The sequence below is a fragment of the Eubalaena glacialis genome, chromosome 6 (assembly GCF_028564815.1).
Source record: "Eubalaena glacialis isolate mEubGla1 chromosome 6, mEubGla1.1.hap2.+ XY, whole genome shotgun sequence".
Classification (NCBI taxonomy): domain Eukaryota; kingdom Metazoa; phylum Chordata; class Mammalia; order Artiodactyla; family Balaenidae; genus Eubalaena; species Eubalaena glacialis.
In genome coordinates this window covers 19,693,137-19,704,197 of record NC_083721.1, presented here as the reverse complement: position 1 = coordinate 19,704,197, position 11,061 = coordinate 19,693,137, and the positions used below count along the sequence as shown (strand labels likewise).

Here is an 11,061-nt window from a genome sequence, read left to right as displayed (position 1 = left end):
CACAGTTGAATAGTATTAGATTCATGAAAAAAGAAGGAGTCCTTCCTTTGGTTTAACCAATGAGCCTGTATTGAGAGAGATTAATAAATTCACACTTTGCCATAATGAGATGCACTCTACTTCTTTTTTGGCTATTAAACCTTGAGTTTGTCATTCCTCTCGTCAGGCATCCTACAGGGAGAAGTTCCAGATCCAGAGGTGTATCCACTCATTCTTCAGACCCCAATACCTTCAAAATATACACCACACCTCTAAACTTCAGCATAATTATACATCATTCTACTCAATCAATCAATCACTGGACCAACTGCTAATGATGAAATCCCAAAATGAAGGAAACTAAATGTGTAATGGGAGTTTGTTGGAGAAAATTGAAAGTCAGATCACCTATGACCTGATAACAGCCTTTTAATTTCAATATTTTACTTAATGAAATTAGACCCACCATGATGGATATTACTTCTGTCATCCCATCTCCAACGGTAACAACGCCCCATCAAAATTAGCTCATCAGATGATTCAGCTATGCCTAGCCTGTTCCCCTGAGAGGAGAGCCTGAGACAAAGTTAGCAGTGCAACACTTTATTTGGGAAGCAATTCTCCTAGGGAGTAGGAATGAAGGATGACGGAAGTAAAACAGGGAAAGAGGGAAATTCAATAAAGACTGCTTTATCAAGTTGGTGCTTGATCTCCCAGGACTTTCTGAGGACTCATGAAATATGGCTTAGAACTGCCTGCCCGGGACAGTCAGATAAAAGCAGAGAGCATTTATCAATTGGCTGGCACCCTCTATTGGGCAAGAGTGTCCCTAGGGCATGATCTCCCCCAGCACCCAGGTTGCACATACACAAGAGCTGAGCAGGTTCCCCAAGACGATGTCAATGCCAAGGCAGCACAGAAGCCCTTGGTAGGAAGTTAGAAGAATGTAGTAAAGACACAAGGTAGAAACTCTGTCTGGTGGCATCTGTGCAGTTAGTCAAGTCCTGCATAGGACTGGCGGTCACAGAAGTAGATGGAGTAAAAGAAGGTATTATGCCCGTGCTCGCTTCGGCAGCACATATACTAAAATTGGAACGATACAGAGAAGATTAGCACGGCCCCTGAGCAAGGATGACATGCAAATTCATGAAGCGTTCCATATCTTGGGGAGGAGATATGGGGATATATGTTTATGTATAGCTGATTCACTTTGTTATAAAGCAGAAACTAACACACCATTGTAAAGCAGTTATACTCCAAACAAGATGTTAAAAAATAAATAAAGATAAGGAAAGGGAGGCACAGATAGTAAATGATGCAGCTAGGCTTTGAATTCAGATATCCTAGCCCCTGATATATGTTCTTAGACTCCAAGCTACAATGTCTCTCAGCTATGATGATAAATAATTGTATGTGTGTTGCGATTAGGGAAATCTATTCTTTGTCAACTTTCAGGATATTGTATTTGAATAAGCCTTAAGGCTTCTTTGAAGAGGCTCCAACAATGCATGGGGGAGAGGGGTAATCCTGAGCAGAACATAAGCAAAAGTGCAGATGTGTGAATATGCAAGTCCTGTGTAGAAACCATAAGAGTATACATTTGACTGGAGTTTGAGTTATGTGTTTTAAAATAATAGAACCTAAGTTTTATATGGTATCTTGGACCCAAGTCATGGAAGGTCTAAAACTCTAAACTGAAAATATGAGCTTTATTTGGTCAACAATAGGGAATATTGATGGCTTCCAAGCAGGTCAATGATGTAAGTCTAGGAATTTCTATTACTGTATTTATGACATCACGACACTTAGCCAAAAAGTAAATCAATAGGGCATTTCATTAAAAATTTGCTAAGTAATTGATTTGTGTAAAAAAAAAACAAAAACAAAAAAAGAAAGTAATTATGCCTAATACAGTCCCCCTCTAACATTACGGTTCATGGCATGCCTTCCTTTAAGTCCAAAATATTAGAGTCCCCTTCAAGCTATGACCAGCCACAGTGTCTGCAAGGACCTAACACAACAGACTGATGGAGCCGTCTCTGCTGTTGCAGTCAGCCTGAAGTCATAACTGATACCACCATCAATCTGTATCATCATTTTTCTATATTTCTCTCAACCTTGGGCAGCATATTGGCAGCTCTAGGTTGTTCTTCTGGTGGAATGACCTAGACTTTCATCACTTAGAAACCTGAGCTTTTATTTCTCTTGTCCTAGTTGGGCCAAGGTTGCTCAATTGCCTATTTGTAGCTGTCGCTGACCACAGAATCACTGAAAGACACTTCAGTGTATTCCCAAATCTCAGAGCTACCCCTCCTCCATCCCACTAGGTAGCAGTAGTCCTCCGTCCTTGTGATAATCAGACTCAAGTTCCCCACCAGTACAGAACTTGTGTCTTGTCCTACTGGTTCTCTCACATAAGGATCCAACAGTGACTGGGGTAGTATAGCTTCATTCAGTGGAACCCTTACTGTATCCTCGATAGATGTGTTATATACATAAGAACCACACTTCCTATTCAGCAAGAGCCTAAGATTGTGGCAACTCTGGTCCCCAAGTGAGTCTCTGGGAATGATGCTTAAAAGAGCCAATCCCACTTCTACCCTTTGGTTCACAGACCCTTGTTTTCTAGCCACTAGCAAAAGAGCATCATGTATTAACCATTTTCCTCTGAGAGTCTAAGACAAAAGCTCATATACCACCTCCAGAACTTTTTTATCTTCCCAAACTGAAACTCCATACCCATTAAACAATAACTCTTCATTACTCCCTCCCCAAAGCCCTCATAAACACTCTTCTACTTTCTATCTTTATGAATATGGCTATTCTATGTCCTCATATAAGTGGAATCATACAGTATTTGTCCTTTTGTTTCTGGCTTCAATTCAACATAGTATTAGAAGTTCTAGCCACAACTATTAAGGAAGGCAAAGAAATAAAAATCATCCAAATTGGAAAGGAAGAAGTAAATTCAATCTCTGTTCACAGATGACATGTAGACAACCCTAAAAATTCCACACACAAAAATATGGAGTGGTGATGTTGCACAGCATTGAGAATGCACTTAATGCCGCAGAATCGACCACTTAAAATGGTTTAGATGGTATATTTTACCACAATAAAAAAAAGAAAAAAGAAAAGAAAACTGCTTTTGATTTTCTTTGTTGTTGGGAATTGAGAAAAATTCCAGACCAGTAGCCACTGCCAATGTCAGAAGTTGGGAGAGCCACATTGGGGCCACCTATTGTGTTTGGGGAAACCATTACCACTTGATAAAATAATGGCTATGTGAGTGTAGGGAAGGGAAAGAGTATTTTAACTCAGAGAGTCAGGAAAAACATCATGGAGGTATCTCATGACAGAGACCTTGAGGACAGGAAGAATTTCCACACTGGACGTTGGGGAGATTATTCCAGACTTTTCAACTGCAGAAGCAAAGACATTGGCTCTTCTGCCTTGGGAATATTGAAATCTTTGTTCAGTCACATTTAGGACATACTCTGAATACACTGCTAAGGTAATTTCCATTTTCATGATTGCTAACTAGCCGAGAAGAGGGAGAAGACAATAATTACAGGACATAGTTGACATTTATGAAGAAAGAGGTACCCAGTGAAATGCAGGGTCTCCTCTCCCCCATTCAAGCTCTTCTGAAAGTACTTCCCTCTGCTTCTCAAGGTCATCAATAGATTTTAAAAACCTAGAATTTTCAAGACCATCAGGCTGTTGGAATAAAATTAAATATACATTTGAATTCCTCTCAAGGTTTTCAATTCTTAGAATTAAAGGTATTTATTACAAGATTACTTAAAATTAAATCTATATATTAAATGTAAATATATATCATCTACTTCATATAGATCAGCGGTCCCCAACCTTTTTGGCACCAGGGACCGGTTCCGTGGAAGACAATTTTTCCACGGACAGTGGGTGGTGGGGCAATGGTTCAGGCGGTAATGGGAGCGATGGGGAGAAGCAGATAAAGCTTCGCTTGCTCACCCGCGGCTCACCCCCTCCTGCTCTGCGGCCCGGTTCCTAACAGGCCGCGGACCACTACCGGTCCGTGGCCCGGGGGTTGGGGACCCCGGACATAGATGGCCCTTTCATCAGCAACACAAACTCCCTGTGTTTCCCCCCAGTGCCTTTTTTTTTCAGACCTTTTCTTTAATGTTTCCATTTCTTCCTTGCGGCCAAATGAAAGAGAAATCTGATGCATTTTCGGTGCTCAAATATGGGGTTGCTAAGCATCCTCGCAGCATCTTTGCCAGGGGCTTTGTCCAAAGCACATGACTTTATGCCTGCCTCCTTTTTATAAGCAACCTCATTCTTTCACAGTATAGAAATGAAGAATCTATATAACCTCATCAGATTTCTTACATGGGCCCAGTTAGAAAGCATAGCCTCAGAGTTAGTCTCTTCACTGTCTGCAAACGAATAGGGTGAGAGGCCGCCTGTGCTGTGATTTTGTCAGCTCTTTAGTAAATTACATGTGAGGGTAAAGAGGATAAAGGATAAAGAGGACGATCCTTGCCTGCTGATAAAACACATTCTTTATTCTCCTTTCTCTACAATGTTGAATAACACCATAGGGCATAAGTTATTATATACTTTATACAGTAAATGAATAATCACAACTCATAAAGCCAAAAAACGCACTTCAAAGAATATCATGTTTCCTAACAGGAAGTGGAGAGATTCAGAACAGTGAACACAGGTTTCCAACTCTGAAGTCTTTTTACAGCGTGATGTTTTTTAACATCTGAACTAGATTATGATTCTGCCAGCTACATGTGTATTTTAGCCTTCTATCTTGCATTAAAGCACAAGTAGTAATTGCCATTAGAAAAAATTAGAATAGAGGCAGGAATTTTTTTATTTACTTTATTTACCTAGTTTTGTATGTATAAAGCACTTGCTTGTGTCATCACTGACTCTCCGCAGCAACCTTATAGAATAGGCATCATTACCCCACTTTTATAGCAGAAGCTGAGAAGTACTAAGAAACTTGCTCAAGGTCAATCTCCGAAGAAGTGGAACCCAGATTTATACAAGATCTATGTGAACCAATAGCCTTGACTCTTCAAAGTCCAGGACACAGTTCTCATGAGAATTCAGTGTATAAAACTACCATTAGAGCTTTTAATTTTGCGAAAACAATAATTAAAATTTTCCTTAAGAATAAATTTAGCATATACAATATATGTTAATAATGTCTATAAAACCTGTGCCTCAAAACTTGCTTATTAAACACACAAAAAAGTTTTTTATGGTTATTTGACCTCCTAATATTTAGTGTTATTCAGGTAACACATTTTGCTTCAATCGAAAACCAAAAAAAATTTTTAATAGCATTAATTCAGAATTAATTCAGTTCACTAACATAATACTCGAGGTATTTTTCTTCTCGATAAGGAAAGACATTCTTAATACTGAAATCTATTTAGAAGGTTAGCATCAATCTTTTTAAGGAACTTAATCCTATATATTTCAAGCCAACAAGCCAAGAAAAAAAAAAAGAAGAAGAAAGAAAATTAAATGGAGGAATAGGGAAGGTGAAATAAGGAGGCCACCGAGAAGCTTACAAGAATGGAGTTCTTCTGCCACCTGGTGGCTCTTTTGTATTATAACCAGACACACTTTATTTAAGGCTTGGGGGGGTTTTGTCAAAGACATGTTTTAATGTATTTTTGTTTCCAAAAGATAGGTTCATTCAGTGGTTTCCAAACCTGGATGCCCAACAGGGTTACCAGAAAACACATTCGTGGGATCCATCCCTTGATATTTTGATCTTGTATTTGAGGGAAGGGCCTCGGATAGTTTTGCAATTACCCCAGTTGATGATACACAATTGATTTTAGATTGGATGTGACAGAGCTTGCAAGCTTTTCCTACACAACCAGTATCCTCTTCTTTCTGGGCTCACAGCTAAACTCCACTTAGCGCCTCTCTTTAGCAGGGTATGGCCACGTGACTGAGCTCTGGCCAATGGAATCTGGCCGCCTTCATCTTTGTTGACTGTGGTTGCCTTGTTTCCATTGTCTTCAACCCGGATATGGTGGCTAATTTGGGCATTGGTGGCAACCTCTTTCTTGAAACTTTTTCCTCTGTTTGGTTTAGTTAGATTTTTCTCCCTTTATTCTCCTCCTACCGAACAAATGAACATCATCAAAAGATCTCCCTCCACTCCAGCCAAACTAGCCTCTCTGCTTCTCCAACACATCAAATATGACCCCACTTGGGGCCTTGGACCACCTAGTGTTTCTGGCTGGAGCAGTCTTTCCTCAGGTACCCACATGGGACCTGCCCCACCTCCTTCAGGCTTTGTTCAAACATATGTTTATCACGGACCCTCCTATTTATAAATACAACTCCCTACCGACAAACTGCTTATTCTTCTTACCATGCTTTATTTTGTCCATAGCAATTATAACATTCAACATACTACACAATTTTAATACTTATTATGCTTATTGTCTTTTTTACCCTATAATACAAAATACAAATCCAAAGCAGGGATTTGTGTTTTCTTCAGTGTTGTGTGCTCAGAAACAAAAACAGTACCTGGCACATTGTAGATGCTCAAAAAAATATTTGTCCAGTGATTGAATGAAAGAAAGAGTAAATTGATGAATTATGACCCACGCTGTTGGTAAATAAACACACGGAACAATACTCAGCCTTGCAAGTATTCAAACATACAAATGTTAAAAAGATATTTTTGTAAGTAAGATTTTTTTGTATTCATTAGCCAATTTTTATGACCTTTAAATATAATTCCTAAACCAAGTGAAAGTGTAGTGAATTGCATACACATTTTAGGTAAATTGATGCAGTTTTTTTTTAAAACCAACTTACATGTAGTAATAAAGAGTTTATAACATTTGACCCAGTTTTAGAATTGTGCCACAACAAAATAATGTTTTAAATATATATATTTTACTTAGCCATCTAGTCAGCATTGCTAATAATGATGAAGAACTGAAAGAAACTAAATGTTTAATAATAAGAAAATAATGAGTTAAATTATGTTAATTCTATGCAGCCGACTATTTTCCTGCCATTATAATCATAAGGACTGTGCTTCAATATGGAAAATTGTTTATGGAAAATGCTGTATTATAATAAAATTTTTTTTTAATTTTTGAATTCTATTTTATTTATTTTTTTACACAGCAGGTTCTTATTAGTCATCCATTTTATACACATCAGTGTATACATGTCAATCCCAATCTCCCAATTTATCACACCACCAATCCCACCACCCGCCGCTTTCCCCCCTTGGTGTCCATACGTTTGTTCTCTACATCTGTGTCTCAATTTCTGCCCTGCAAACCAGTTCATCTGTACCATTTTCCATTTAAATCTGTAATTACACAGTATTTATATATTTGTGGGGAAGGACTATAAGGAACGCACAAAAATTAGAAGAATTTTTGCATATATGGGTGATGAGATTAAATCTTATTTTTAATCTCCCTTTCCCAAATGTTCCAATTTATTGCCACAATTTTTACAGTTCTATAGTATTGGAAAGGCAAAGAAATTGTCTTGTTTCTAAATGTTTTACCCTTACCTGATGTGAATTTATTCTAGGTTCCAAAAAGTGGTTATTACTTGCTTTTATTGTATTCATCAATATCAATTTACATCTCTGCGGAAAGGTCTTTAGTGAGAGTCTGTAAACCAGATTTACTTGCATGAAAGTGAGCAATTTGTCCAATAAATTCAGGCTGAATTTAACATCAGTTCAAGAACTAAAGTTTCTTTCCATTTTCTCCTGTGTCTGTTCTACCTACAGGCCTACATGAGCTCACGTCCTAGTTGCTTGGTTTGTATAGACATGTTGTGTTCATCTTCCTGCGCATTTTAATAAGTAGGACTGTCTATAATTTTTCCTGTTTTCATTCATCAATGTCCATTAGTTCATAGCACACTCCCCAGGAATTCATGGAGGGGAGGGGTTTTCAGACAAAGGAATTCAGGGCATGAACCCCCTCAAAACTTGTTTTTTCCCCCTGATAACTGAACTAAACCTTCAGCCTTCACTAAACCCTGAGATTGCTCTCTCCTTGCTTGATCGACCCTCCCTACCAGCTCTCAACCCAGCTCAGTCCTTCCCTTCTGTTACCTGTGACCTGATATATTGTTGAAATTCAGTCTTCCTCCCAGGTGCCTTGCTCAGCAAGGATTTTGGCAGTGGCCTAGCTGCCCTCACTGGTCATGGTGAGGGATAGCTGCTCTCCATTTCAGAGTCTTCCATTTCCATGACCCTCTGTCCATCCCCATTCAATACCACAACCCAAGAATTAACTTTTGGGATCATAACATTACTCCTTGGGGTGAAACAAAGTCAAATCAGGCAATCTTTGATTCTTATCCTTGTAAAGCTAAAGAGTCATATGACCAAAACAAAACAAAACAAAGAAAAATCGCCCTCCCCATGGGTCCTCTTACTCCAAAGCCCATATCTAAAGAAGCATTACACTTCTCACACCACTGGCAGGCTTGTCACGGGACGTACTTTGGTCAAAGAAATGTCAAAGTGGTATGTTCCACTTCCAATAGAAGCTATTAGAGCCATCACATGGTTTGTCCATTGCTTTCTATTTCCTCTGCTGAAAGACTAAAAATGCCCTAGACAGGGGCTGCTTCTTCAGCCAAAGTCCAGGAATGAAGCAGAGCAAGTATCCTGCGATGGAGTTTAGAAACTAACAAAAATTGTAAACCCTTATTGTTAGAGACCACTAAGATTTTAGGAGCTGTTTGTTACCCCAGCATAACCCAGCTAATGCTGCCTGATACAACTTGTGTCCTCTTATGATACAGTGGGCTAGCTGTGTGACCTTGGGCAAATGACCTAATCTCACTGTGCCTCATCTATAACATTAAGATAATACCTATTTTGTGAGGTTATTGTGATAAATAAATGAGTGAAAACTTATAAACACATAAATAACTATCTAGTACATAATATATGCTTAATAAGTGTTTGTTACTGCTACTTAGTAATTATTATTATTATTACTATTATTATTCCACAACAGACATGTGTTTTATCCTAATTCTGTATATAGTTTCAAGCACAGTGTCTGATTCATAGGGTGTCCCACCTAGACCTATCTTCCAAGTGTCTTTAATGAATCAGCCATTTCCCTTTTTTTAGTCCCCTCAAAGAACTACTTCCATTGATTTTCTGTTTTTGTGTTGTTGTTGTTTTTTTTTTTTTTTGGCCACACCGTGCAGCATGTGGGATCTTAGTTCCCCGACCAGGGATTGAACCCACGCCCCCTGCACTGGAAGCATGGAGTCTTAATCACTGGATCATCAGGGAGGTCCCCCATTGATTTTCCTTTACCATCATTTTTTTCCTCTTTTCCTTTAAACTAGCAAAGAATTTAAAACATAAATTTAAACAGTATCCAAATACCTTCAAAACATTCAGCTCACCTTTACTTGGTACCCTGAGTTTTGTACTTTCATAGGCTTCAATCTCTTCTTTGCCTTAAATGGAACTCCAAATCATTCATTATATGTACCAAATTTTCTGTTTAAAGGACATCCTAGGACACAGTTTGTTCGATTTGTAAACACTTAGAAGTACCTGAAATTATCATAGTTATGGAGCCAGAACCTCAAGGAAAACTCTTTTTAGAAGCCATTCTTTCCTACTGTCATGTTCTCAAGGATGAGGAATAATGTTCTCTTCTCTTTTTCCTAAGTGAGACATTTATACGAAAGACAACCTTTGTTTCTTAGAAATCCTATAATTTTCGTGACCTTAGTTTCTTTACATCTTTCTATTTTCCTACACAAAGCATCTTTAATCCTCTGTGACATTGATTTTCATTGCAATCCATTTTCCTGGATTCTAGAAACAGAAGACACATGCTTTAAATTACCATTTTTCACTGCAAAAATAAATAAATAAATAAAACAGAAAGTTCTTTCTCAAAGTGAAAACAATTCTTTTCTGTTTGGCTTGGTAGATGCTTAAGAGCTTTGGGGTTGTTCTTTTTCCCTGAATTTCTAACTGGCTACCTGGACTTCAGTTTCTCCCTCAACCCAATCCTTTATTTTGTTGCCAAAATCATCTTAAAATTTAAATTTGATGATTTCACTCTTTCTGGGGGAAGAACCTCTGCAATAGAATAAAGGCCAAATTATTTCGTGTGATCTTCTTCCCTAGACCCTCCTCCCTAAAGCTCCCTCTTCCTCTTGTTCCTGTGATGTAGCTCCTTCTTCTTCATCTTCTGTTTACTCTCTAGCTCCTTCTTAGCCTCCTTTTCCTTCTAGACCTATGAATGTGGGCATTTCCATAATTATGTCCTCAACCCGCCACACTTCCTTTTCTATATCCTCCCCACAGAGATCACAACTCTTCCCAAGTTGTCACCAATAACTACCCAAAACATTATCTACAGCAGTGTTGTCCGAGAGAAAGATAATGTAAGCCATAAATACAAGCCACATATGTAATGTTAAATTTTCTAGTAGCCACATTTAAAAAGAAGCAGAGGAAGTTAATTTTAATAACAGATTTTATTTAACCCAGTATATCCAAACTATTATTTCAACATGCAATCAATGATTTAAAAGTAAGATATTTATCTTTTCTTTTTTTTTTTTCTTTGGTTTGCTTTTTGGACTGTCTTTGAAACAAATGTGTACTTTCCACTTACAGCATATCTCAGGATTAACCATATTTCTTTAAAATCCTCAGTGGCCACACGTGGCCAATGGCTACCATATTAGACAGTGCAGATCTAATGCAATAAAGACATTACCAAAGTGTGCCTTTAATGATCTGCTCAACATCTCCTTATATGCCTTACCAGCACTTCAGATTGACCAGATCTAAACAAAATACATTTTCCCCGTACACTCCCTAATGCCTCACATATGCACCAGCTCACCATTCTGACTTGCTATCAATGTCTCCAACAATGCCTCAGTACTTAAGTTCTATAGCCACCGTAATGTTGAGCAAGCAGAAGGACTCTCTCAGGTCATCCAGTTCTACCTCCAGGATTTTCCTCTACAGGTTCTTAACTTTTGGCTACTACACATACGAACCTCCTGAGATTG

At 38.3% G+C, this 11,061-nt stretch overlaps 1 non-coding gene across 1 annotated transcript; it reads left to right on the top strand.

The window, feature by feature from the left end:
- The first annotated feature begins 1,038 nt into the window (after window positions 1–1,038).
- LOC133094207 (U6 spliceosomal RNA) lies at window positions 1,039–1,145 on the top strand. The gene has a single exon (XR_009701420.1). It is a non-coding gene; the product is annotated as a U6 spliceosomal RNA (small nuclear RNA).
- The last annotated feature ends 9,916 nt before the right edge of the window (window positions 1,146–11,061 follow it).